Below are 23,084 nucleotides of genomic sequence, written 5' to 3'. Positions count from 1 at the left end.
GCCCTGGCCGGCACCCTGCCGCTGGCAAGGACCCAGAAGGGGGCCTTCCCTCACTTGCTGGGAGTGTCCAACCCAGTCACACCTGTAGGGTTGCTCGTTAGGGGTGCGTTTGCGTTAGGTTAGTAAAGCCTGATGCAGCTTGTGTGTGAGTGTGTGTGTGTGTGTGTTGCGGGTGGGGGGGTGGTGCGTAAATCGTTTTGTGTGGATGGCCCCAGAGCAGCCTTACCCAGGTGCCAGGGGTGGGGCAGCTAGCCGTTGGAGGGAGGCCCAGTGCGAGCCGGGCCGTCTTCGCTGGCTCGTGTTTTCTCCAGTGAATCTGACAACTTTGTCCATGCCTTTCAGCATCACTTGCTCAGAGCAGAGAAGAGTGAGAGGACAAGTTTAGCAGCGTTAAGGTGTCTGCTCTCGCTCCGAAAGGCACTTGTGTGTTCTGCTTACCGACACGGTCATGGTCAAGCCCCTGATATCTGGAGGTCGCAGGCCTGCTGGCAGTTGTGGCTGCTTGAAGTCCTCCTTTACTGCCTTCTTTTTGGGAAGGTAGTTCTGAAACGTCTCTGCTTAGCCTGCAGAAGCTCTGCGGCCTCTGCGCTCTGGGAGAGGTGGAGACCAGCCAGCAGTTCCCACCTGTCCCCTGATGCTTTCTGTTCCTTGCTCAGCAGCCTTCTGCGGCAGGCCCTTGTTTCTGTACACCATTTTCATGTGTGGAAGAGTGTGCAACCAGTGTTGTCGAGGACCAGGGAGTGGCCGTACTGGGCCCGATGCGGCTCTCTCTGTGGCACTCCCTGATTATTGTTCAACCATAGGAGGGCAGGCCCCAGGGAACCCTGGCTGGTGCCTGGGCTTGGATCTGGACCTTGTGCCGCAGCCTGCTGGTAGGCTGATTGGGTTGGCTGGACTCTCTCAGCAGGGAGTGGTCTGCAGACCTCCCACAGACAGGCTGCAGTGTGGACACCTGAGCTACAGCTGGGCTCGTAGGGTCCAAGTCAACTGTGCCGTGTTTTGGAATGGTTGAATTTAACATATTCTCATTTAGGCCTCGGTTCAGAGTTTGGGAATTTTCAAAGTCACGTCACCCTGCATAATCCTTTTAAACCCCGTACATTCCCCAGAATGTCATAAGGGTTTCCAGCCCCAGACGGCTGTATTCCATTCAATTAGCTCTTTAACAATTGTACATACCCAGAGCTCGGGTTTGGCAGACTCGATGCTGTGGGTGCTGTGATCCAGTGTTTGATCTTGGAACATGAGATACATGTCCTCTTGTTTCCCTCCCTCTCTGGGGTAAATAGGGAAATCGTGCTAGCTTAAGCCTGGTTATGACTAAGAGCCATGAGTGTTGGTATGAGAAGGATGAACGCACGTAAATACATTTTCAAGCAATATTATGTTTCTCAGTAACCTATACTTGGGAGAAATTCTGCATCAAAGCAATTTAATCTAGCCACTGCGGCACTTAAATGGTCATGAAGTTCAGGATCATTTGTCATTTAGCTTCAGGTTCAAATTCTGCTTCCTTCGGATGTGCACTGAGCTCACACCTGGACCTGAGAATCACAGGCAGGCAGGCGCTTTAACCAAAGACATTAGTGGTTATTGGATGGTATTTATACCCAATTTTGTCTTCCGGTTTTGTGTGGAAGCTTGCTTTAAAATCCAGCCCTAATGAAGAATTTCCTTTTCTCCTTGAGACAGTCTTTCCTTGCGGGAAATTCGGGGTAGTGGCAGAAGGGTGAGGTGGATGGTTTATTAAGCATGAGTTCAGACGGCCTGGAACAATGGGATATGATTTATGGGGCCTGGAAATAAATGCCGGGCAGAGAAAACCCTTGTGCCCAGTGGTGGGGGGAGAGAGATGGACGGGTTTGTTAAGAGTGAGAGCTGCACCCTGGCCACTCTGAGAGCAGAGAGGCTCAGGCTCTGAGGTTTATTAAAGTGTCAAATCTAACCCCACTTTCAAGGAAGGACGCTTGGGCCTGTCTTTCATCTTTGTTCCCTGGTTCGTTGACAGACCTCAGCGGGCCGGTGGGGTAGGAAAGGGGGGCAAGCAGGATGGTGGCATTTAGATCTGTGATCAACCCTCGTAAAAGAAAATCCGTAGCAGAAATGGCTGTTGCTGCTAGAAGCAGATGAGGAAAGCAAAGGACTTAGGGAACAGGTTTCCTGCCTGCCTTCTGCTGTAAAAGCGCGCGCGTGTGTGTGTGTGCGCGCGCGTGTGTGCATACATAAGTGAACATGTATGTGTGCATCGGAGTCTTATACATAAGTATGTATTGCTCGTGCTGGCTTGGGTTGGTTGGGGTTTTTGGTTTTGTTTTTAAATTAGAGATTACAGGTGCTGTCTGGGAGCCCCTCTGATGCCCTAGAGTCCCTGTGCCTGAGAGAGGCATCGGCACTGGGCACCACCGAGCTTGGATCTGCATCTGGAGTGCACACAGTAGGGAGGCACCTGGTGCCCAGCCGAGGGGAGGAGGACAGGGAGGCAGAGGTGTTTCTGTGGTTCAGGTTGAGACTTGTCCACTAGCGGCTCTTCTAGTCTTCCAGTCTTCCCAGACTCTTCCTTCTGTTCTGTCCATGCATTTACCTTCCTGGATCAGGCGCTCCAGAAGCGCAGCCAGCAGATATGAGTGGAGGTATCCTCTCCCTCTCCCCCTTCCCTCTCCTCCCTGGGTTCTGGTTGTGCCTGCAGATATGGGCCCCCTTGAGATGATTTAAATACAAAGACCATGCTTGCCGGGCTGACTCTTAACCCCTGTGTGAAGGGAGGGTCAGCTTGGAAGCTGGAGATGCTTGCTGGGAGCCCAGGGTCCAGAACCTTCTCCTGATCAGACTTACAGCTCTCCCTCTAAAATAACCCCGTCAAGCTGTCAGCCTCGCCTGCCCACTGTGCAAATAACCGACACAGCAGGTGGGCTCACTCCTTGGAAGCATCACAAAATTCAGGCCCGGCTGCTTTCCAGGCTTCTGCCCTTTTCATTTCTTATTCCGAGCAGTCTTGTGATTCGTTCCCTTCGAGGAGGTAAAGGAACAGGCAGATTCCCAGTGCTCGGGGGCTCCTGTGTGTTTGGCTTTGTCGGTGGTTCCTTTGCCGTGGCTGGCTGGATTCTGAGCTGTTTGCTTTTTCTCTTAGAGGCTGGACATCCTAAGAGTGTTTTCTCCACGTACTGTGTCAGCAACCCTCAGTAATCATTCAGCAGGGAGGTGTGACCTTGAGAAGCTGAAGACGACCACAGGGCTTTGGAAATTAACACAGTTAAATGTTTTATCTTAGGGTTTGTTTACTCGGCTTAAAGTCTTTTTTGACTGACAAGTAAGAGGATAAACATCTTAAAGCTAGAGTTAAATGGATACTCTCGTAATGGGTTTGTGAGCTGAGGTATCTGGGCCCTCGTCATTGGTGTCCACAGTGAGCCGCTGCTCCCACCTTTAGCTCTGTATGGCATTCGGTGGCTCCGGGAGGAGCCAGGCGTCTGGGCGAGCGACAGGGTACATCTTAAGCAGTGCTCCCTAAGAGTCAGCCGCGTGCCTCTACCACACAGAATTCAGAGAATTCCCTCCTGGAGGGAGGTGGTGTTCAGGCAGTGGGTGTGACAGTGACCACAACCAGCGGTCCCCATTCATAGCATTCCGTTTCATAACCACGCCGAACCCTTGCAAGTACTCTGAGAGAGCTGTGATCACCTCCACTTGACAGAGAAACACGGTTACATCTGGAGCGATGAGATTACCTGGGGAAGTGGTAGCCTTCTCATGAGGGAGACTTGATTAATCAGGGAAGGTCGTGCCTTTTTTTTTTTTTTTTTCTTTACAGCATCTAAAAACTTTTGCCGTCAGAAATACTTTTGTATTTTTACAGGGAATTGCTTGTAACTTTTTCTTGGGGCGTATGCAGTTCAGTGAGGTCTAATGCATGTATGGATTTGTGTAACCAATCCACACAGTCGGATAAGAGACAGAAAATCTGGAATGTTATCTCTTTATTTAATCTGTCTCAGCCACTGTGATGAGCATCGATAGAGCGCTTCTGCAGGCAGTGGGGCTCTGAATCCATGGGGAATCTGGGGGTTGTGCAGGGTCTGGTACTCAGTTTTAGAGTTGAAAACTCACCTTTATTCTTAAGAAGTGTGATTGTATATTTTTTTCTTATTAGTAAGTAATATATGTACATGTTAGGGAAAAAATGATAAAATTTTAAGAAATCCCATAACCCCTCATGACCTTAGCTAATCATAGTTATTCATATTGAGTATATCCTTCATATATCTTAGGTGACACCTTGTTGGGTGACCTGCTCTTTAATTGTAATTAATATATTGTAGTCATTTTCCATTTACATTTTTAAATGTCGATTTTAATGAGTCCGCGGTATCACACAGTTCCCTCTGGGTCGGCGTTGTTGCCGCCTCCCCCTTGTATTTGTTCTGCTGTGATAAATATTCTTGAAGCCTAAGTCTGTGTGCACATCTGTAGCACAATCCTTAGCAGAAAATGACCGAAGCAGAATTGAATCGAGGACCCACTGTAAGGTTTTTGGTGTCTGTGGTGAAATAGGTCTCCAGAAACATGTCTGCGACGCTCCTGCTGGCTCTGCGCAGGAAAGCTTTAGAAAGTCATGCTCGGAGGACCCACTCCAGTGCATGATTCCTGCCCACTGGGGCTCTTAGAGGACCGTTGCCTTTGGTGAAGCTTGCTGAGGTGTAATACATACACACAGCGCGTGAGTCCTGGTACGCGGCACGCTATGTGTAACTGCTACCCAGATGAGGATCAGGAACGTTCCGAGCACCCCAGAGGTTCCCTCCTGCTCCTTCCCAGTCAGTCACTCCCTGCTCCCCGCTCCTGTTCCATCACCAGCGATAAAGTTTGCCTGTTACCTTGCTCTGGTGGTTCGGTTCCTCAGGATATCTGTGGATTCCATCTTGTTGTTGCGTATATGGTGTCTTAAATTTCATATCGTGTGTAGTCTTCCATCATGTAAGTACTGTAGTCGGTTATCAGTTCTCCTGTTAATGGTCTTTTACATGGCGTCCAGTTTGGGGCTTCTGTGGATAAGCTGCTTCAGATATTCTCGTGTTTTTGGCGGACAGATACATTTCCCTTGAGCACGTAAACCTAGGAAAAGGTTTGCCAAGTCCTAGATTAGATGCGGGTCTCCCGCTCCGCCCTGTCGACCTCGTGGGCTGGGGTGATGTTTTGTTGAGGAGGCCTGTCTTGTGCATGGCCAGATGTTGGCTGCCTCCATTTGGCCTCTCCCCACCGAATGCCCAGTGGCGCCCTTTTCCTTCAATTACAACAACCAAACGTTTCTCCAGGCGTTGCCATATGTCCCCTGGGGAGCCAAATCACCTGCAGCTGAGAACCACTGCTTAATTTTTTTTAAAACTTATTTTAAATATATTTTTTGAAAAGATTTTATTTATTTATTTGAGAGGGAGGGGAGGGGCAGAGGGAGAGGGAGAAGCCAACTCCCTGTTGAGTAGGGAGCCCGGCGCAGGGCTGGATCCCAGGACCCCAGGATCGTGACCTGAGCCGAAGGCAGACGCTTCACCGACCGAGCCCCCTGGTGCTCTGAGAGCCCCTGCTTCAGTACATGCTGCCACACTGCGTTCCAGTTCATCCAGCCGCCAGCGACGTGCCATGTGTTAATTCAGCAACATATTGAACGCTGCAGGGATAAAACAATGAATGAGACCTGTCTCCTGGGGTCCAGCAGGAGAGACAAAGTAAAGACAAGGAGAAAGAGCCTCTGGGAAGCAGTGGGATCAACGTTAACAGGGATTTATATGGGATTCCGGGGGGTCCACCTGGTCCAGCGGGGTTGGGGAGGAGGTGGTCCCCTGAGCTGCTTCTTGAAGCACAAATAAAGATTACTCAGGTGAAGAGGAAAGAACAGGGCATCTCCAACTCGGGCAAAGGCCAGGAGGAGGGAGAAGGTATGCCACTCGGCCCAGGGGTGGGCCCACCCTTTTCCTACCCTGAGCATCCCAACCTGAGGCCTTTTCGACGAAAATGTCCTGAAACGTGACATGATGTCATCGTTACCATAGCGCAAGTAACTGTAGCTGAGATCCGAGCTCCTACATTCAGGCTCAGATACAGATGTTTCTGGCATTTCCTGGCCCCCATGGGGAGGGGAATGTGGTCGGCTCGGTGAGATATACGAACTTGGAGAGGATGGAATCAGTGGAGAAGCCCTGAGGTCTGCCCTCGAAAGAAGGAAGAGGGAAAGGGAACAACTCAACTCGCGTTGATGGGAGGAAGCATGGTACTGTCCTGGGGTGGGAGGAATGTCATACTAAAAGGATAACAGGCTCCGAAAACACCCTGTAATGTGACGACGATGTTCCGCCCTGACTGGCACGTGGTGCAGAGAGCCCCTCTCCCTTTTGTGAGTTTCAGAAAAAACTTATTACAAAAGTAGGAACCCCGGGCCATAGTTAGCTGTCTGTTTAATAAGCCACTTTACTAAAAAGTTTAGAACTGCAAATCTTTACACTCTCACTGCGACAGACTCACTCCTTGGCCAGGATATTGGAAACTTCATCTGCTTTGATTTCCAGCTTCTAGTCTGGTGGACACCCCCACCCCGTCCCCATTTCTTCTGTGGAAGAGGAGCAATCTTTTACAAACATAAGCTAACCCGCTGATTCCCTGCTTAAACCTTCACATGGCTCCTGGCTGAAGCCAAAGGGAATTCCAGAGTCCTTTGCAAGGCCTCCAGTGCCCACAGCTGCTCCGCAGCCTTCCTTTCCAGTGTCTCCTGTAGTCCCCTGTCCTGCCGTCTGCACAAAATCTGTTCATCTCAGTCTTCATGCCTGTGGGGCCCGTACCTGGAACGTTCTTCATGGCAGGCTCTGCTTGTTAGTTTGTCTTGGTTCAGATGTCACTGCCTTACCCCGTCCCTCTTCGCTGCCACATATGCTAATACGTTTCCATTGTGGGATGAGATGCTGGATGTCTTGGTCACAGTTAGGACACGGTGAGTCCTCAATGTTTGTTGAATAAAGGAACGAACAGAAGACCAGTTGAACACACAGCTAGATTGTTAAAAATGAGGATGGAATCAGCACCCATGGAGAAATGTCTACAAGGAGCTAAACGTTTTCTACATCCCAAATAGTGGAAGAGAAGTTGGACCGCTCTTGAGGGAACGGATTCCCTACTAGGAAAGCAGCAAAGCAAGTCTGGGATGTATTTTATAGGTTTTCTGTCCTGCATAGAAAACTGAACTTGGCCTCGGAGGAACTCTGCAACCTTGGGCTTCTGCAGCCTGCCCACTTCCTAAGAGCTAGAGACCCCCAGACAGGAGCCTATTAGAAATTTGAAGGGAAGCCAGTCTCTTGTACCCTTTTATCTGTTTAACAAGTGCATGTGTGTCCTGTACTATGTGCAGATAGTGTTCTAAGATCTTCGTGTTTTTTTTTTAAATATTTTATTTATATATTTGAGCGAGAGAGAGAGAGAGAGAGAGAGGGAGGGCAGGAGGTGAAGAGGGAGGGAGAGGGACATGCAGACTCCTCGCTGAGCAAGGAACCTGACACAGGGCCCTATCCCAGGACCCTGAGATCGTGACCTGAGCTGAAGTCAGATGCTTGCTTACCCACTGAGCCACCCAGGCGCCCCTAAACACTTTGTAACGTGTGTGCTCCTCAAAACAATCTTGTGAGGTATTATTATCCCCACTTTTAGTATAAGGAAACTGAGTCACTGATTGGTCGAGTGATCTCGGGTAAAATAGTTCCCTTGATTAGGGGTCAAGGAAACCCCATCCTTAGAGCGTGAATGTGGACCACAGTATATCTGGTCAGATCTACTAAAATGGTATGTCCCTTGTGAGGGGCCCTCGAAGGCCAGTGTCATTCTCCAGATCTGTTTGACCTGCTGCCTCTCTTCCTGGTGGCGGCACCTCGTTTCTCAGCACCCTTTGTAGTGAGACGGGGCTGCTGCCTGGATTCAGGGCAGTGGAAAATGAGCCCAAGGGTGGGCTCCACTCTCAGGCCCGGCCACATGGAGGCCCCTCGGAGCCACACATCAGGGATGTTGGGGACCAGCAGGCAAAAGGACCTTGTATCGAAATCACCGTTTGGAGAAAAGCTGCTCCCGCATCAGCCACAGCTGTCGGGGACTAAATGCTTGTCGGCCAGAAATGAACTCCTTCCCCGTTTGGTTCATCGTACGTTTGGTGGGGGGTGTTAGAGGAGTTGGGTTCGCTGACACAGATTCTGAAGAAAAGCAGATTCCTCAGGGGAAGTGATTCAGAGCAGTAGGGCCCACTCCGCGTCGCTGCGTGGGGACTCCCGAGGGGCGACAAGGGAAGACAACCCAGAAAATACAAATCGATTTCCTGTCTCCTCGCAGGGACGTTCCCACGGTGACTTTGGGAGCGGCCAGGGAAGGGTGCCAGGAAGCCACGTGCGTCTGGCGCTCTGGAGATGGGTGCTGAACCGCACGTCGGTGGTTTGAGGCTGTAGACGGTTTGGAAGGGGCTAGGGGGTCAGTTTATGGCTGGAGAGGACCTGGGGCAGGAGGCCTGGGCTGTGCGTGGGCTCACCCTGTGACTTTGCACCAAGGGGCTCCTTCCCAGGGTTCTGAGGGTCAGGAAAGATGTGCGGGGAAGCCCAGAGCTGCTGGCTCATTCCAGGGACCTTTATCTTTCTTCCTTTAAACTCCCTCTGTCCCGTGTGGCCAAAATGCACATGACGGCTTTTGTGCTACTTGGAGATTTTCAGAACTTTTCAGCAACCAGGAACCTTAAAGAGGGCAAACCCAGGGTACCTATATGAGGCAGGGGAAAGCAGGCGCTGTCTTTGAAGTTGGGAGTGGGAGGGCCCCAGAGCCCCCCACCCCCACCCCAGGGTGCTTCCACACTCCACCCCGCTTCCCAGCAGCCCCTCAGTTCCTCATACTCTAATGTGAAGGACCTTTGGCTGGGACCTGGGTCAGGAGGGGAGAGAGGCCTCTGAGAGGCACCCAGTCCTTTCTGAGATGGTGAAGAGGAGACTGATATGTCATTGAGATTCTCATGTTTCAGAGCTACCCAAAAGTGTTTATGGCAAAAGTGATTAAAAATTGAATTATTTGGGGGCTTCCTGGGTGCCTCAGTTGGTTAAGCATCTGCCTTTGGTTCAGGTCATGGTCTCAGGGTCCTGGGATCGAGCCCCGAATCGGGCTCCCTGCTCAGTGGGAGAGTCTGCTTGTCCCTCTGCTTACGTGCTCTCTCTCAAAAAAATCACAATTTTTTTAATTTTAAAGATTTTTATTTTATTATTTTGGATGGAACTGGAATGGGAAGACACCTGTTTCCTTCTTTAGGAAACTGTTACAAAAAGAAGATCAGAGATTGGGAGAAAGGATGATTTTTCTGGGAGGAAAAAATGTAAATAAGTGTAATTGTCTAACAGTGGTGAGAGTCTTGCTTGTAGATGTTCCTCCTGCATTTTGGGAAGTTGGAGAATCTATAATATCTTCAATTAAAGTTTTCCTGAGAATCCCCAGCTGACTCGGGGTGGGGGCATTGTCCTATGTGAAGATTCTGAGCTTCTGTGAGTGAGCAGACCTCCCCTCCAGAGTGACATAAAAAGCAGTCTGCACCTCCTTCCTGATTTGTCTGTAATGAAACTTGCTTTTCTCAGGTCCCAGCATTCGAGGCAGATAAATATGTCCCCTTTCATTGGCTCTTACTAATACTTCAGCAAGATTTCCCATGTGCTTTCCTTGGCTGGCTGGGAAACTGGACCACAATTTACGGCATCTTAGGGGACATGTGCGTAGAATTCCAGTGGGATCCCGGAACAGAACCTAATTGGAGATTAGAGACCATTGCGGTGTGAAGCTTTTCTTTGAGATCGAAAGAGGTGCATGTTATGCAGATATTAGCAAGTGTAAGTTCACACTGTCTATTGAAAATGTATAGACTCATTATGGTCAAGAAGGCTGGAAGATAAGACGTAGCTTTTGGGAAAGATACAGGTAAATTCAGGAGGTGGCAGATTACCCCAGGGAAACTCGAATGGCTAAAGAGTATGACCCAAACTTTTTTTTTTTTAAAGACTTTATTTATTTATTTGACAGACAGAGATCACAAGCAGGCAGAGAGGCAGGCAGAGAGAGAGGAGGAAGCAGGCTCCTCGCTGAGCAGAGAGCCCGATGCGGGGCTCGATCCCAGGACCCTGAGATCATGACCTGAGCCGAAGGCAGAGGCTTAACCCACTGAGCCACCCAGGCGCCCCTGACCCAAACTTTTAAAAAAGATTTTATTCATTTATTTGACACACAGAGAGCCATAAAGCACAAGTGGGGGGAATGGCAGAGGGAGAAGGAGAAGCAGGCTCCGCTGAGCAGGGACCCTGGGATCATGACCTGAGCTGAAGGCAGACACTTAACCGACTGAGCCGCCCAGGCGCCCCCTGGCCCCAACTTCCAAAGATGGTGTATGAGATACCTTTGGTGGGAAGGAATGAAGATCAGCAAGTGTCCTTGATTCTGCTTCTCAGGAAGGCATTGTGATGTGGTGCCCAGGACTTTGGAGACAGACACACACTTGGTGCCCTCCCGGCTCTGCCGCTAAAGCAACACCTCCAGAGGGCAGCTGCAGGCACCAGGTGGCGTCACACAGGGTCAGACACGGGAGGCACTCAGCCACGTACCCCTTCCACCATCTTGCTGGGTGTGGAAGAGCGGTATCAATATCCCTGCTGCCAAAGGACCAACCAGAGTGACGTGTCCCATGGGGCACGCCGGCATTCCTTCACCCCTTCAGGTTACTGGCAGCAAGGCTGGAAATTTTAAATTGCCTGGGAAAACGAAAGCAAACGGCTCCAAAAAGGAGTTTCAGAGCGCAGACTTCATACTGTGTTTTGAGTGCATTTCATTCATTTGGCAGATACTGACAGGGCGCTCATGCTCCGGGTGCTGCTGCACTAGAAACGGACTTGAGAAGTTAGCAGGAGGGGGCTCCAGCCCTCAGCCAGCACGGAGTCGATCAGTGGACGCGGGTGACCGACAGAGCACTGTGACGTGGAGTACTAGGTGCTCTCATAAGAAGGGTGTGCTCGGAGCTGAGGGAACACTCGGGGGGAGCCAGCACCAACACTCGGGGAGAGCTGTGGGAAACAGGATGGATGCAGATGGCTCCAGGGGAAACCAGAGAACTGCTCAGATCCCTGCTTCTTAACAGCTCCAAGTGCCCGCTGCTTCAGAGATAGAGTGGGAGCTGGGCGAGCAGGGAGCTGGGGTGGGCGTGGCGATGCCCGAGTTCCGACCTGCAGCCCCTGTGCTGATTCACCCGTCTGTTAAGGAGTACAGTGACATAGGATGTCACCAACGGAGGATCTTCCCCTGCATCCTGGTACTGGGAAAGCACGCGAGGGCTGCAGAGCTGAAAGCAAGAGTTGGTAGTTCTAGTACTGTGTGCAGGGTTTTAAAAACTATACACGGGAAAATATCCGGTCTTATTTGCACGTGTTTGTGTCATGCACAGTTTTTAACTGCAATCCTCCTTTTACCTTCTTCCCTGTTGTTAAGACTCTCCTCTCCTCACCGCTGCCTTTGTGCCTGTAATCCCTGTTGACAGCCTGGTGCTCATCCATGAGCACATTCGCCCATATCCACGCACGCACGGGGCTCTGTCATTGTTTGAAAATACGGGCTCATTTTATCTACCTCTTGATCTAGTGCTTCCCATTTAATAATCCCTCATGCATAGCGTCCTTCTGTTTTTATCTTCATTTTTATAAAGAATGGCTGCTCACCTTTTATCAGGTGCCTTTATTTTTTATCAAATACATTTATTGCTATGGTCTTAGAGTTTTTTCACAGTTAATTTAGTGATGAGGTAAATCTTATTGATTTTCTAGTCTTGAGCTCCCTTTATTTTCCTGGAATAAATCCAAGTTGGTGTCAGGATATAGCCCGTTGATAGATGCCTGACTTCTGTTATTTGTTAACATTAGTTCAGTTTCTGTTAACTAATGGGTCCTAAGCCAGATTTGTTAATAGCTTCCTCCCTCCTCCCTCTCAGGTTTGGGTATTAAAATTGTGCTCAGCTTCATAAAGTGAATTGGCTTATTATTGTTTAATTGCCTGTTGCCATTTAACAGTAGAATGATGGTTATCCAGCTGCAAACCTGTCTGGTCTTGGTACTCATCTTCTGAATTTTCCATTCTTGAATCATTTTGATGATTTTGTTTTCCTCGGAAATCATCGTTTCTTCTAGGTTATCAAATTGATTAGTATAAAGTGCCTTGCAATTTAGTGATTCTTTTATTTGCTTTTATATTATGCATTTGCTTTTATATCTCTGTTCCCAGTCCTTATCTGTTTTGCAACTCTCTTTCTCTCTCCTCTCTCTCTCCCCTCCTCCCTGAAACCCCCCCTCCCCATCCCCCTTCCCTCTCTCCCCACCTCCTCCCACACCCCATCTTCCCTTTCTATCTTATCCTTAATAGGGCATGTGAAGTTTTTTCTATTATTTCATTAGTCTTTCATAGAAACAACTTTGAGTTTATTTTGCCCCTCTTATATTTTTTATTAGTTTAAAAATTTATCTTTATTATAATTACTTCCTTTCTTTTGATTTATTGAGCTGCCCTTTTCTGATGGGTTTAAATGAGTACAGTTTCTTTTATTTAAAAACATGTTTGAAATTGAAGACATTTGACACTAAAGTCTCCTTAGAGTATAACTTCTGGTGTCTTCTGTAAGTTTTGGTATGAAATAGTCTCCTTTCTATTGCTTTCAAGATTTTCTTCAGTCCTCTTATGATTTCTTCTTTGATTGAAGACTATTATTTCTTAACTTGTATGTAGTTTCAATTTTTTGTTACCTAGCTATCTAATTCTGATTCTACTGGATTGTGATCAAAGAACTGTTCTTTAAATCTTTACTTTGGAAGGCTTGTAAAGGTTTTCTTTGTTGCCAAGTATGAAATTAATCTTTACAAATATGGCTTTTCTTAGGTGTAAGAAAGAAATGTTTTCCGAGGGAAATAAGGATGTCTATTTTCTGTGTGTCCTTGTTTTTCCCTCCTTCTAGTAGATACTCCCATTTGAAAAGCTAAAATTTTACCTTGTTATTGCATTTTTAGAGTCTTTAGGTATTATGTTGTTAGATGTATACCTGCTTATACCTTTTACATCTTCTTTCCAAACTCTGCCTTTAAAAATGTCCCTCTTCATCTTAGTACCTATAACTTTAGACCCAACTTGTCTGTGATGAATTTTGCCATTCCTGCTTTCTCTTTTGCATGGTATCTCCTTGCCCAGTACATTCTCAACCGCTTTTGCCATTTTAAGTACGTTTCTTGAACAGCATGGATCTGTAACCCCCCGATAGGCGCTTTGATTTAGTAGAAGAAGTCAGTCTGTACACATTTAAAGTAATGATAAACAGTCATGATTTTATTCCTCCCATCTTATTTGGTTTGTTTTTATTTTCCCCATTTCTGATGTTTTTAATCAAGTTCATTCTTTTTCTACTTGATAAATATAGAAGTTCTTTGCATTTTTCGATAACAGCTTAATTGAGATATAATTCACATGCCAAACCACTCACCCATCTAATGTGTACAATTTAATGGCTTTTAGTATAGTTAACTATACTATACTGAACTATTTGCACATTTTTCATCATCCCCAAAAGAAAACTTTAGCCATCACCACCAGTCTTAGGCAATCGCTAATCTACTTTCGGTCTCCATAGATTTAGCTATTCTGGAAATTCCAGATAAATTAAATTATGCAATATGTGGTCTTTTGTGACTGACTTCTCTCAATCAGCAGAATGTTTTCAAGGCTCCTCTGTGTCATTGCACGTATCAAAATTCTATTCCTTTTCAAGGCTGAATAATATTCCACTGGTTGGATAGATCACATTTTATTTATCTGTTCATCAGTTGATGAACATCTGGGTTGTTCTCAGCTTTTTGCTATTATGAATAAACCCCAAACCTTCATGCACAAGTTTTTGTGTGGGCATAGTTTTTATTTTTCTTGGCTATATACACAGGAGTGATATTGGTGTGTCATATGGCAACTCTATCTTCAGCATTTTGAGGAACTACTGTTCCTGTTGGCTGCGCCATTTTCCAAGCCCACCAGCAATTTATAGGTTCCAGCTCTTCACATCCTGCCAACACTTGCTTTTGGGTTTTTTGATAGTAGCCATCCATGTGGGTGGGAGGTGGTATCTCACTGTGGTTTTGATTTGCATTTCCCAAATGATTAGTGATGTTGAGCATATTTTCATGTGCTTATTGTCCCATATATTTTATATATACCTTATATATATATTTATAAATATATATTATATATTTCATATTTTATTTATATTTAAATATATATTTAAGAATATAAATATAGTTACATAAATATATGTTTATATAAATATATAAAATAATGCAAAATATATTTATATATTTATATATACATTTATATATTTATGTATATATTTGAATATCAGAGAAATATGTATTCAGGTTCTTTGCTCATTTCTTAACTGGGTTGTCTTTTTATTTGAGTTGTAAGAGTTCTTCATGCAGTCTGGATGTATGTTCTTTATATATGATCTGCAAATATTTTCTCCCATTTAGTGGCTTGTTTTTTGACTTTGTCAGTGGGGTCCTTGGAAGCACAAAACTGGGACATTTTGGTGGAGTCCCATTTATTTGCTTATTATTTTTTTTAAGTTGCTTGTACTTTGGTGTCATGGCTGAGGAGCCATTGTTAGATTCAAGACCACTAACATTTACCTTTGTGTTGTCTTCTGAGAACATTATCATTTGAATGCTTACATTTATGTCTTTGATGCATTTTGGGTTATTTTCTCTGTATGGTGTGAGGCAGGGCTCCTGTTTCATTATTTGCATGTGGCTGCTTGAGAGTAAAATACTGTTCTTACCCCACTGAATTGTTTGGGACCCTTGTCGAACATCAGTTGACTGTAATTTATTTTCCCTTTTTTTTTTCCCCCATTGAGGCATTTCACGTGCACGTGCATATTATATTTCTAGGAAAAAGGAATCCCAGGATTTTCCCTCCTATGTGGCTTTTTCCTTCTTCATGGTGCATGATGCCAGCAGAATTTTTCTGTACAGTGAAACCAAACTGAGGGGACGGGAACAGGTTATTCTGCCACTTTGCTACATCAAGTCTGGGGCTGGTCATGCCACACTTATTTAACTTGCCCGTGAGGTTCACAGCTCTGTGAACCTCACAAACCCGTGAGGTTTCCCATCTCTGTGGTCATCAATAATTTCAAATTTGCCAATGTACTCCTGCTTTGTCATCACAGTGAGGAAACGGGACGATGACTTTGGTGCAGGGCCTCCTAAGAACCTGGCCTTTGCCTCTCCTTTCAGCATTGTTAATGTTCTTGAGGGCATCTGTGGGACATTCGTTCACACTGTTACTGTGGCACGGAAAGATGGCAGAAAAAGCTGTTTTCCCTTTTAATAATATTTGGTCTTGTTCTCCTTCCCTTTCTCATAACCGAATGTGTATTTCCCCTCCATCATTTTGAAAACAGCATACTGTTCTCCAGCTGTTTTCCCCAGAACCAGACCTTGTGTATCAAGGATCCTTATTTCACTGTTATTATACACAGTCTTAAAGATTTACGACTCTCCTCTTGTTTTACACATGCATACACACGAAGCACTAAATACGGATTTTATCCGAATGGGTAAATGTTGGCCAAGACAGAAGCCAGTTGTGGCGGGAACTTCTAGGATAAAGATACAGTCTGAAGTTTTTGTTCTTTAAAAAAAGCCTTCATATTTTATTAAAAATTTCAGGTGTCCGAATTCAAAAGGTTGACAACACAGTACAAGAATAATAATCATAATATAATATGTCATCTAATAATAATATATATATGATATATAATATATAATATACGTTAATAGTGATATAATAATATATTATAGAATAATATAATTACATATAATTATTATATTATATATTATATAATTATATAATTATATATTATATTACATTTTATATATTATATATAATTATATATACTAATATAATAATAATTTCTCCTGCTGCATAGTCACTGCTGCACACTAGTAAAATGAGATGTTTCTTTTTTTTTCTTTTTTTCTTCTTTTTTTTTTTTTTTAAAGATTTTATTTATCTATTTGACAGAGAGAGATCACAAGCAGATGGAGAGGCAGGCAGAGAAAGAGAGAGAGGGAAGCAGGCTCCCCGCTGAGCAGAGAGCCCGATGCGGGCCTCGATCCCAGGACCCCGAGATCATGACCTGAGCCGAAGGCAGCGGCCCAACCCACTGAGCCACCCAGGCGCCCTCTTTTTTTCTTCTTTAAAGATTTTATTTATTTTATTTATTTGACAGACAGAGATCACAAGTAGGCAGAGAGGTAGGCAGAGAGAGAGGAGGAAGCAGGCTCCCCGCTGACCAGAGAACCCAATGCGGGGCTCGATCCCAGGACCCTGGGATCATGACCTGAGCCAAAGGCAGAGGCTTAACCCACTGAGCCACCCAGGCACCCCGAGATGTTTATTTTCATTTGGGATTATGGAGGGGCAAGGTGTTTTTGGCTCTCCTGCTGAAGTAGGGACTTCTGTCAGTATTGTCTCCACCTTTTTCCCTAATAGTAGCTCTGGAAGATGAAGATGTCCCTTCATCTCCCAGACACGAGGATTTGACCAGGACATGGGATGGTATAAGCTCATTGATACAGTCTCATGAACTAAGCCCTGGTTTATTGCTCACAGTCGTTCTCGAAGTATTTTCAGGAGTAAACTTCAGGTGTTGCCCTTACTCTAATTTTTCTTTCTGAGATTCCTAACTGCAATTGCTACTTCCTGCCGTCACTTGAGGGAAACGAGGCATGTGGCATCGTAACAGTGTGTTTTTCCTTCAAGATGACAAAATCACTCTTGATTTCTGTACGCATCTCGGATTTTCATATACGAACACGGATTTTGATGTCTACCCCGAGGGGATGATACGTACGGTGTGAGGAACACTTGCATTCTCATGACCCGTCACCTTGGTTACCCAGAATTCTCTGGGCCCGGCAGAAAGGCAGAAACCCGGGTGGATTCCTCATTGCTCCAGCAGGCTGTCAGCCCTCAAAGGCCTTCTGGATGTGTTTGTGCGTCGCAGTGTCTGCTGTGTAAGATACAGAAAGAGCACAGTAGTTCAGGGGGAAGATATTTAGGAACACATTTTCCAAGAGGAATCAGGATTCAGTTTGGGTGACTCTTGACCATTTTTCATCTTCTGACGACTGAAAGTGGTAGTTAGTCTACGGTCATCGTTTTAACATCCATTTTGAATGTAACGTTAGTTTCTGTTCACATAAAACTATAAGAATTGTCTTCCTAAAGGGCATTCGTGTAAGGCCTGTTATTTTCCAGCTTGATTAAGGAAAACAAAATTTTTCTGTAATGCTTTCTTCCTACTCTGTATTAGTTTTCAGGGCTGGATTGAAAGTGATTTATTGTGGATAGTGTTATACCTGCTCGTGGAATTTTTTCTGTTCCTGGATTTTTAAGGTGGCAGAGTTGACTTTCTGGTTTTAATTCATCTTCACTAGATGAAGAATTCGCAAATAGGACTTTTTCTTGAAATATTCATAGCCTGGGGGTGCCTGGGTGGCTCATTCAGTTAAGCGTCTGCCTTTGGCTCAGCTCATGACCTCAGGGTCCTGGGATGGAGCCCCGCATCGCATTGGGCTCTCTGCTCAGTGGGGAGTGTGCTTCTCCTGATCTTTTAGTGTTTCTCACCCTCTCAAGCAAATAAGTTTTAAAAATCTTTTAAAAAATACACATAGCCTGAATTAAGTGACTAAAACATTAAATTCTTTAGGGCTATTTGCTTTAGTATGATGAAGGTTAATACATGAAGTAATTCTATAAAGATTATAATTATGATATCATCCAACCTCTATTATTCTGCCTTATATCATTGCTTAAGTTTTCTGTCAGTTCTAACTTCTAACGTTTTAATTATAATAAGTCTTGGCGTGGATCTCTTTGGGGTTCATCTTTTTTTGTATTCTTCAGTTTGTGACTTCTATTTAGTACTTTTTAGTACTTTTAGTACTTTTTTCTATTTGGTACTTTTTTCAGTCTCCTTATTGAAGTTCTCCCTGTGTTCATCCTTTTCTCCCCCCCCCTTTTTTTTTAAAGATTTATTTATTTAAGAGACAGAGCGTGAGTTGAGTGCAAGTTGGGGGAGGGGCAGGGGGAGAGGGAGAGAAGCAGACTCCCTGCTGAGCCAAGCCCAGCTCAGGGCTCGATCTCACGACCCTGAGATGACAACTTGAGTTGAAATCAAGAGTTGGGCATTTGGGGCGCCTGGGTGGCTCAGTGGGTTAAAGCCTCTGCCTTCGGCTCAGGTCATGATCCCAGGGTCCTGGGATCGAGCTCAGCATGGGCTCTCTGCTCTGCAGGGAGCCTGCTTCCTCCTCTCTCTCTCTCTGCCTTTTCTCTGCCTACTTGTGATCTCTCTCTGTCAAATAAATAAATAAAATCTTTAAAAAAAAAAAAAGAGTTGGGCATTTAACCGACTGAGCCACCCAGGCTTGTGTTCATCCATTCTTCTGAGTTCAGTGAGCGTCTTTATGACTGTTACTTTGAACTCTTTATCAGGTATATTACTCATCTTAGTTTTATTAAGGTTTTTTCCTTTTTTTTTTTTCTTGTTTTTTTGTTTGGAACGTATCCCTCTGTTTCCTCATTTGCTTGGCTGTTTTTATGTCTTAGGCAGAGCAGTTCCACTCCTAGTCTTGACGGAGCGGGCTAGCCTAGGGGATGGATCTGGTGGGTCAGCCTTGCCCTGGCCCTTGCTTGTCTAGCGAACCTTTGTGACGGCCGAAGCAGTCTGTTTCTTGTACTCGATAAGTCTCAGTTGTTGGGCGTGTGCCAGGACCTGCCAGTGATCCAAAGCTAGGGGGCGGGGGGATCTCAGTCGGCTCCTGGTTTCAGACTGATTAGAAACCTCACCCATCGCTCCTAAGGTAAGGAGCTACAGACAGTCCCATAGGGCTGCCGTTGTGAACCCTGCTGGCTTCCAGACTAGGCAGCCCAAAGGTTTACAGAAGTAGGAGCTTCTTCCCAAGGAGTGAGGGGTTTGATCCCTTGGGACCTGCAAACAGACCTTGGGCAGCAGGTACAAAAATCAGGGCTCCAGATGAATGTATCCGCTCCTCTCTGGGAGGTACTGGTGAGCTACAGCAGGACCTACGGAGCGTGCAGATGGTGTGTCCTGGGCTCTGCTCCCTGAGAGCACCTTCAGAGCCTCAAGACATGTGGAAAATCTGAAGGCCGCCTCTCAGGCTGAAGCTCTAGGACACGTGAAGAGGCTTTTTTTCCCCCTCACAGGAAATCTGGGAGTGCGTTCAGTCGGTTGTGCAGTGCCCTGGGGTTGGCAGCCGGCCAAGAGCTGTCTCTCTGATTGCTTCAGTCGGGTGGGAGGCAGGAAGAAAAGACCCCGCTGGGGCATCAAGGAGAGTCCCCTGTGTGGTCCGCGCTCACTCGCTGGCTTTAGTGAAGCAGCTGGAGAGTACAGGGGGGTGGGCACGCCCCCCACTTTGGCCGGCACGGGGGGATTGCAAGGACTACACACACCTGCCTGCACTAGCAGCGCTAGCAAGGTGGAAGAAGAGTGCAGAAACGGTGCCCGCCAGAGCCGCCGTCCAGGAGAGAGTCCCAACGGGACCCGCCCCTCTGGCCGACTCTTGAAGATTATCAGACATCTTTTTCACAGCGCGCCGGGGTGGCTCAGCTGACTGGGCATCTGACTCTTGATTTCCGCTCAGGTCGTGATCTCAGGGTTGTGGGATCGAGGCCCGCCTCAGGCTCCGTGCTCAGCGTGGAGCTGCTTTTGCTCTGGTCCCCAGGATGAGCGAGTGTGTGCCCAAGCCCTTCAGGAGTGCAGCCTCCCTCCGTTCTTACAGCCTTCAGGGTCTCCTAGACCTAAGCTCTGCTGGTTTTCAAAGACAGGCATTTTGGGGGCTCATCTCTCTGGTGCAGGTCCCAGTGGTTGGATGTTTGCTGTGGGACACACCCCCCACCCCCCAGGGAGAAGCTCCCACTTTATGAGAGCCCTCCTGATTGTGGGTTACTGCCCTGGGGTGGGGTTTTGGGCAAGACCATGCCTTTGCCTCTCCTGCCCACCTCCACGTGGCCTTTTCTCGTCTGTTGCGGGAGAGCTGTTCGGCTAGTTTTCAAGTCTTTTCAGGGGGAGCTTTTTTATACCCAGCTGTAGATCCGAGCGTCTGTGGGAAGAGGGGAGTTCACAGTCCTCCTATACTTAAATCCTGGACTGCGAGCAACCATAAGTTCTATAGATTGTTTTTTTTTTAAGATTTTATTTATTTATTTGACAGAGATCACAAGTAGGCAGAGATAAAGAGGGGGAAGCAGGCTCCCCGCTGAGCAGAGAACCCGACACGGTGCTTGATCCCAGGATCATGACCCGAGCCAAAGGCAGAGACCTTAACCCACTGAGCCACCCAGGTGCCCCCAACCATCAGTTCTAAAAGGAAAGATATTCTTCCTAAAGTTATCTGGACAACATACTCAATATTTGTAATATTTGGATTCACCTTCATTCTGTTTCTCTCTCTCTCTCTCTCTTTTTTAAAGATTTTATTTTATTTATTTGACAGAGAGAGATACAGCAAGAGAGGGAATATAAGCAAGGGTAGTCGGAGAGGGAGAAGCAGACTCCCCGCCAAGCAGGGAGCCTGATGTGGGACTTGATCCCAGGACCCTGGGATCATGACATGAGCTGAAGGCAAATGCCAAACGATTGAGACACCCAGGCACCCCAAGGCCCATTATTCAAACTTTTTAACAAGGACTTGGTCTGGTAGTTGCTTGGATGAATGTGAGAAGCCATTGCGGGCAGAAGTTGCCCCAAAGAACCTCATTCTCAAATACCAGGTTTAGTGACCGTTAAGCAGAGGCTTGAAGCTGCCATTGGCAGCGGTGGCATGCGTTCTACGTCGACTGAATATTACATAATTGAGGCATATTAAAAGGTTGCTGCTGCGAACATAAAAGACTTTGGGTTTGGTCTTTTAGGTTAGCTTGACCTATTTTCCTCACTTTCTACCTGGAGATTAAAAGACCAGATTCTCAGAGCCAAGAGGAGGCGGGCATGGTTTCCTGATGCGGGCTCAGGCGGGCTCCGAGACCTTTACCCAGGCCATGTCAGCATCCTCCAAAGAGCTTAGCCAGTGCCAGATCTGAGGGAACCTGGACATTCCTGATGTAATGTCGGGTTAAGTTTGAGACTGTTAAAAAATAAGAGATTTCTGAGTCAAAATTCCCGAGTCTCCTTTGAGTCCAGCCAAATCCTGGAATTCTCCAACTTTCCCGTCTCTACTGATTTTGCTTGGCAAAGTAACCTAACCTGAGCCTCAGTTTTCTAATCTGGAAAATGGGGGAATGGTAGCTACCTTACTGCCTTTTTGGAAGGGATCACGTGTCTGTAAAGCATGTGTAGCGTCAAGCCCATAGAAAATCCTCTGTGAACACGCGTCCCTTTCCCTCCCCTCTGCTGCTTGAACCCTTTCTGGCTTTTCTTAAGGGTAAACAGTTATTGTGGGGCTTGCTTGGTCAGTGAGCTCCCCAGGCTTCCTCCCTTTGCGGTGATTACTCACGTGTGTACGTGGATGTCGGTGTCACTTAGAGTCAATCCTCAGGGAATCTGTTGCTCATGAGGTTTGGTTATAGAATCTGATGAGTAATGGTTGGCATTAGTTATTTCTTTTTTTCCAGGAAAGACTGGGGATATCTGAGAAATGAGAGGTTTTAGCTGAACCCAAAGGCAGTTCCCCCCATCAGCAATCAGCCATCGCTCCTGGCAGGGGCTTCTGGGTTGGGGGCCTGCTGTCTTAGAAGGTGAGACAGTCTGGGAGCCCCTGGTCCCCCCACCCCCGCTCTCTCTACACTATATTCCTGTCCAGGTCACCTCCTGTCTTGTCGGGGGCTGGCAGGTGTTAGCGCTGTGCGGTGGGGCGTGAGGTGGGGGCAGTGGACGGGTGGGCCCCACACAGGCCCGCACACAGCGGTGGGTGAAGGGGGATGCCAGGGACTAGCAGTGACAGGGAATGTGGCTGGAGGCCAGAGGTCTCTAGTTTGGGAGATGCCGGGCAGCAGAAGTCCCAGGGCAGGAAACCGAGGAAGTGTGAAGCCCGATTCCTTTCTTTCTTTTTTTTTTTAAGATTTTATTTCTTTATTTGACAGAGAGATCACAAGCAGGCAGAGAGGCAGGCAGAGAGAGAGGAGGAAGCAGGCTCCCTGCCGAGCAGAGAGCCCGATGCGGGGCTCGATCCCAGGACTCCGAGATCATGACCTGAGCTGAAGGCAGCGGCTTAACCCACTGAGCCACCCAGGTGCTCCAGCCCGATTCCTTTCTAATGCCGGCATGCTTTCAGTCTCTTCCACCCTCTGGAAAAGAGCGGAGAGTGAACATCTCACGCAGTGTTTCCTCATTCTGGGTCCGGCCACCACCTCCGCCTTCAGAGGGAAGGGCCCAGCGCTGCCACCATGGGGGCTCTGAGCCGGAAGCCGCAGGCAGCTCCCCAGCCTGACCGTGCCAGGGACCGAGTCCTCTGGGCCCTGTGGCTGCATTCCGGCCTCCGAGCAGGCTGTGTGACAGGGGCCTGCTCTCGGGGCCTGCTTGGAGCCCTGCTCAGGGACTTGCTGCTCACCCTCCTCTCCTGCCCCAACAGCGGGCCTTTGGTGCCGAGGTCCCTCTGGGGACAGTCAGGAGTTCCCCGTGAGGAGAGGCCCGGCTGTCAGCAGCAGTCACCCAGCCTGTCTGCACGCTGAGTCCTGGGCCACCCCCTCATGCCCCCCCATGGGCTGTGAGTGTCGCTGTATCTGACATGTGTTGTCTGCCTCCCACGGTGAGTGAGGGTTGGAGTCAAGATGACCCACGAGGATGCTCACTACCTGGGGGGTCTGTGACCCCAGGGGCTCCTGCGACTCAGGAGCCAAGGCCAACATCCTTTCCTCAGATCATACAACTTGTCCCTGTGTGACAGCCTGCAGGGAGCAGTCCCTCCTGGGAGATGCCAGGAGTCGGGTGGGAGGGACAGAGC

The 23,084-nt window shown here is 47.3% G+C and overlaps 1 protein-coding gene and 1 long non-coding RNA gene across 2 annotated transcripts in view; both read left to right on the top strand.

Annotated features, from left to right (window-relative positions):
* Positions 1-23,084, top strand: part of PGBD5 (piggyBac transposable element derived 5) — a 98,403-nt gene that overhangs the window by 600 nt on the left and 74,719 nt on the right. The window lies entirely within an intron of this gene.
* LOC125084755 (uncharacterized) lies at positions 373-10,513 on the top strand. The gene is made up of 3 exons (XR_007122693.1): positions 373-537; positions 9,310-9,373; positions 10,491-10,513. It is a non-coding gene; the product is annotated as an uncharacterized LOC125084755 (long non-coding RNA).

This window comes from Lutra lutra, chromosome 14, assembly GCF_902655055.1.
Source record: "Lutra lutra chromosome 14, mLutLut1.2, whole genome shotgun sequence".
Taxonomy (NCBI): domain Eukaryota; kingdom Metazoa; phylum Chordata; class Mammalia; order Carnivora; family Mustelidae; genus Lutra; species Lutra lutra.
Note: the sequence above shows the minus strand (reverse complement) of the source record. Positions and strands in the feature narration are given on the sequence as shown.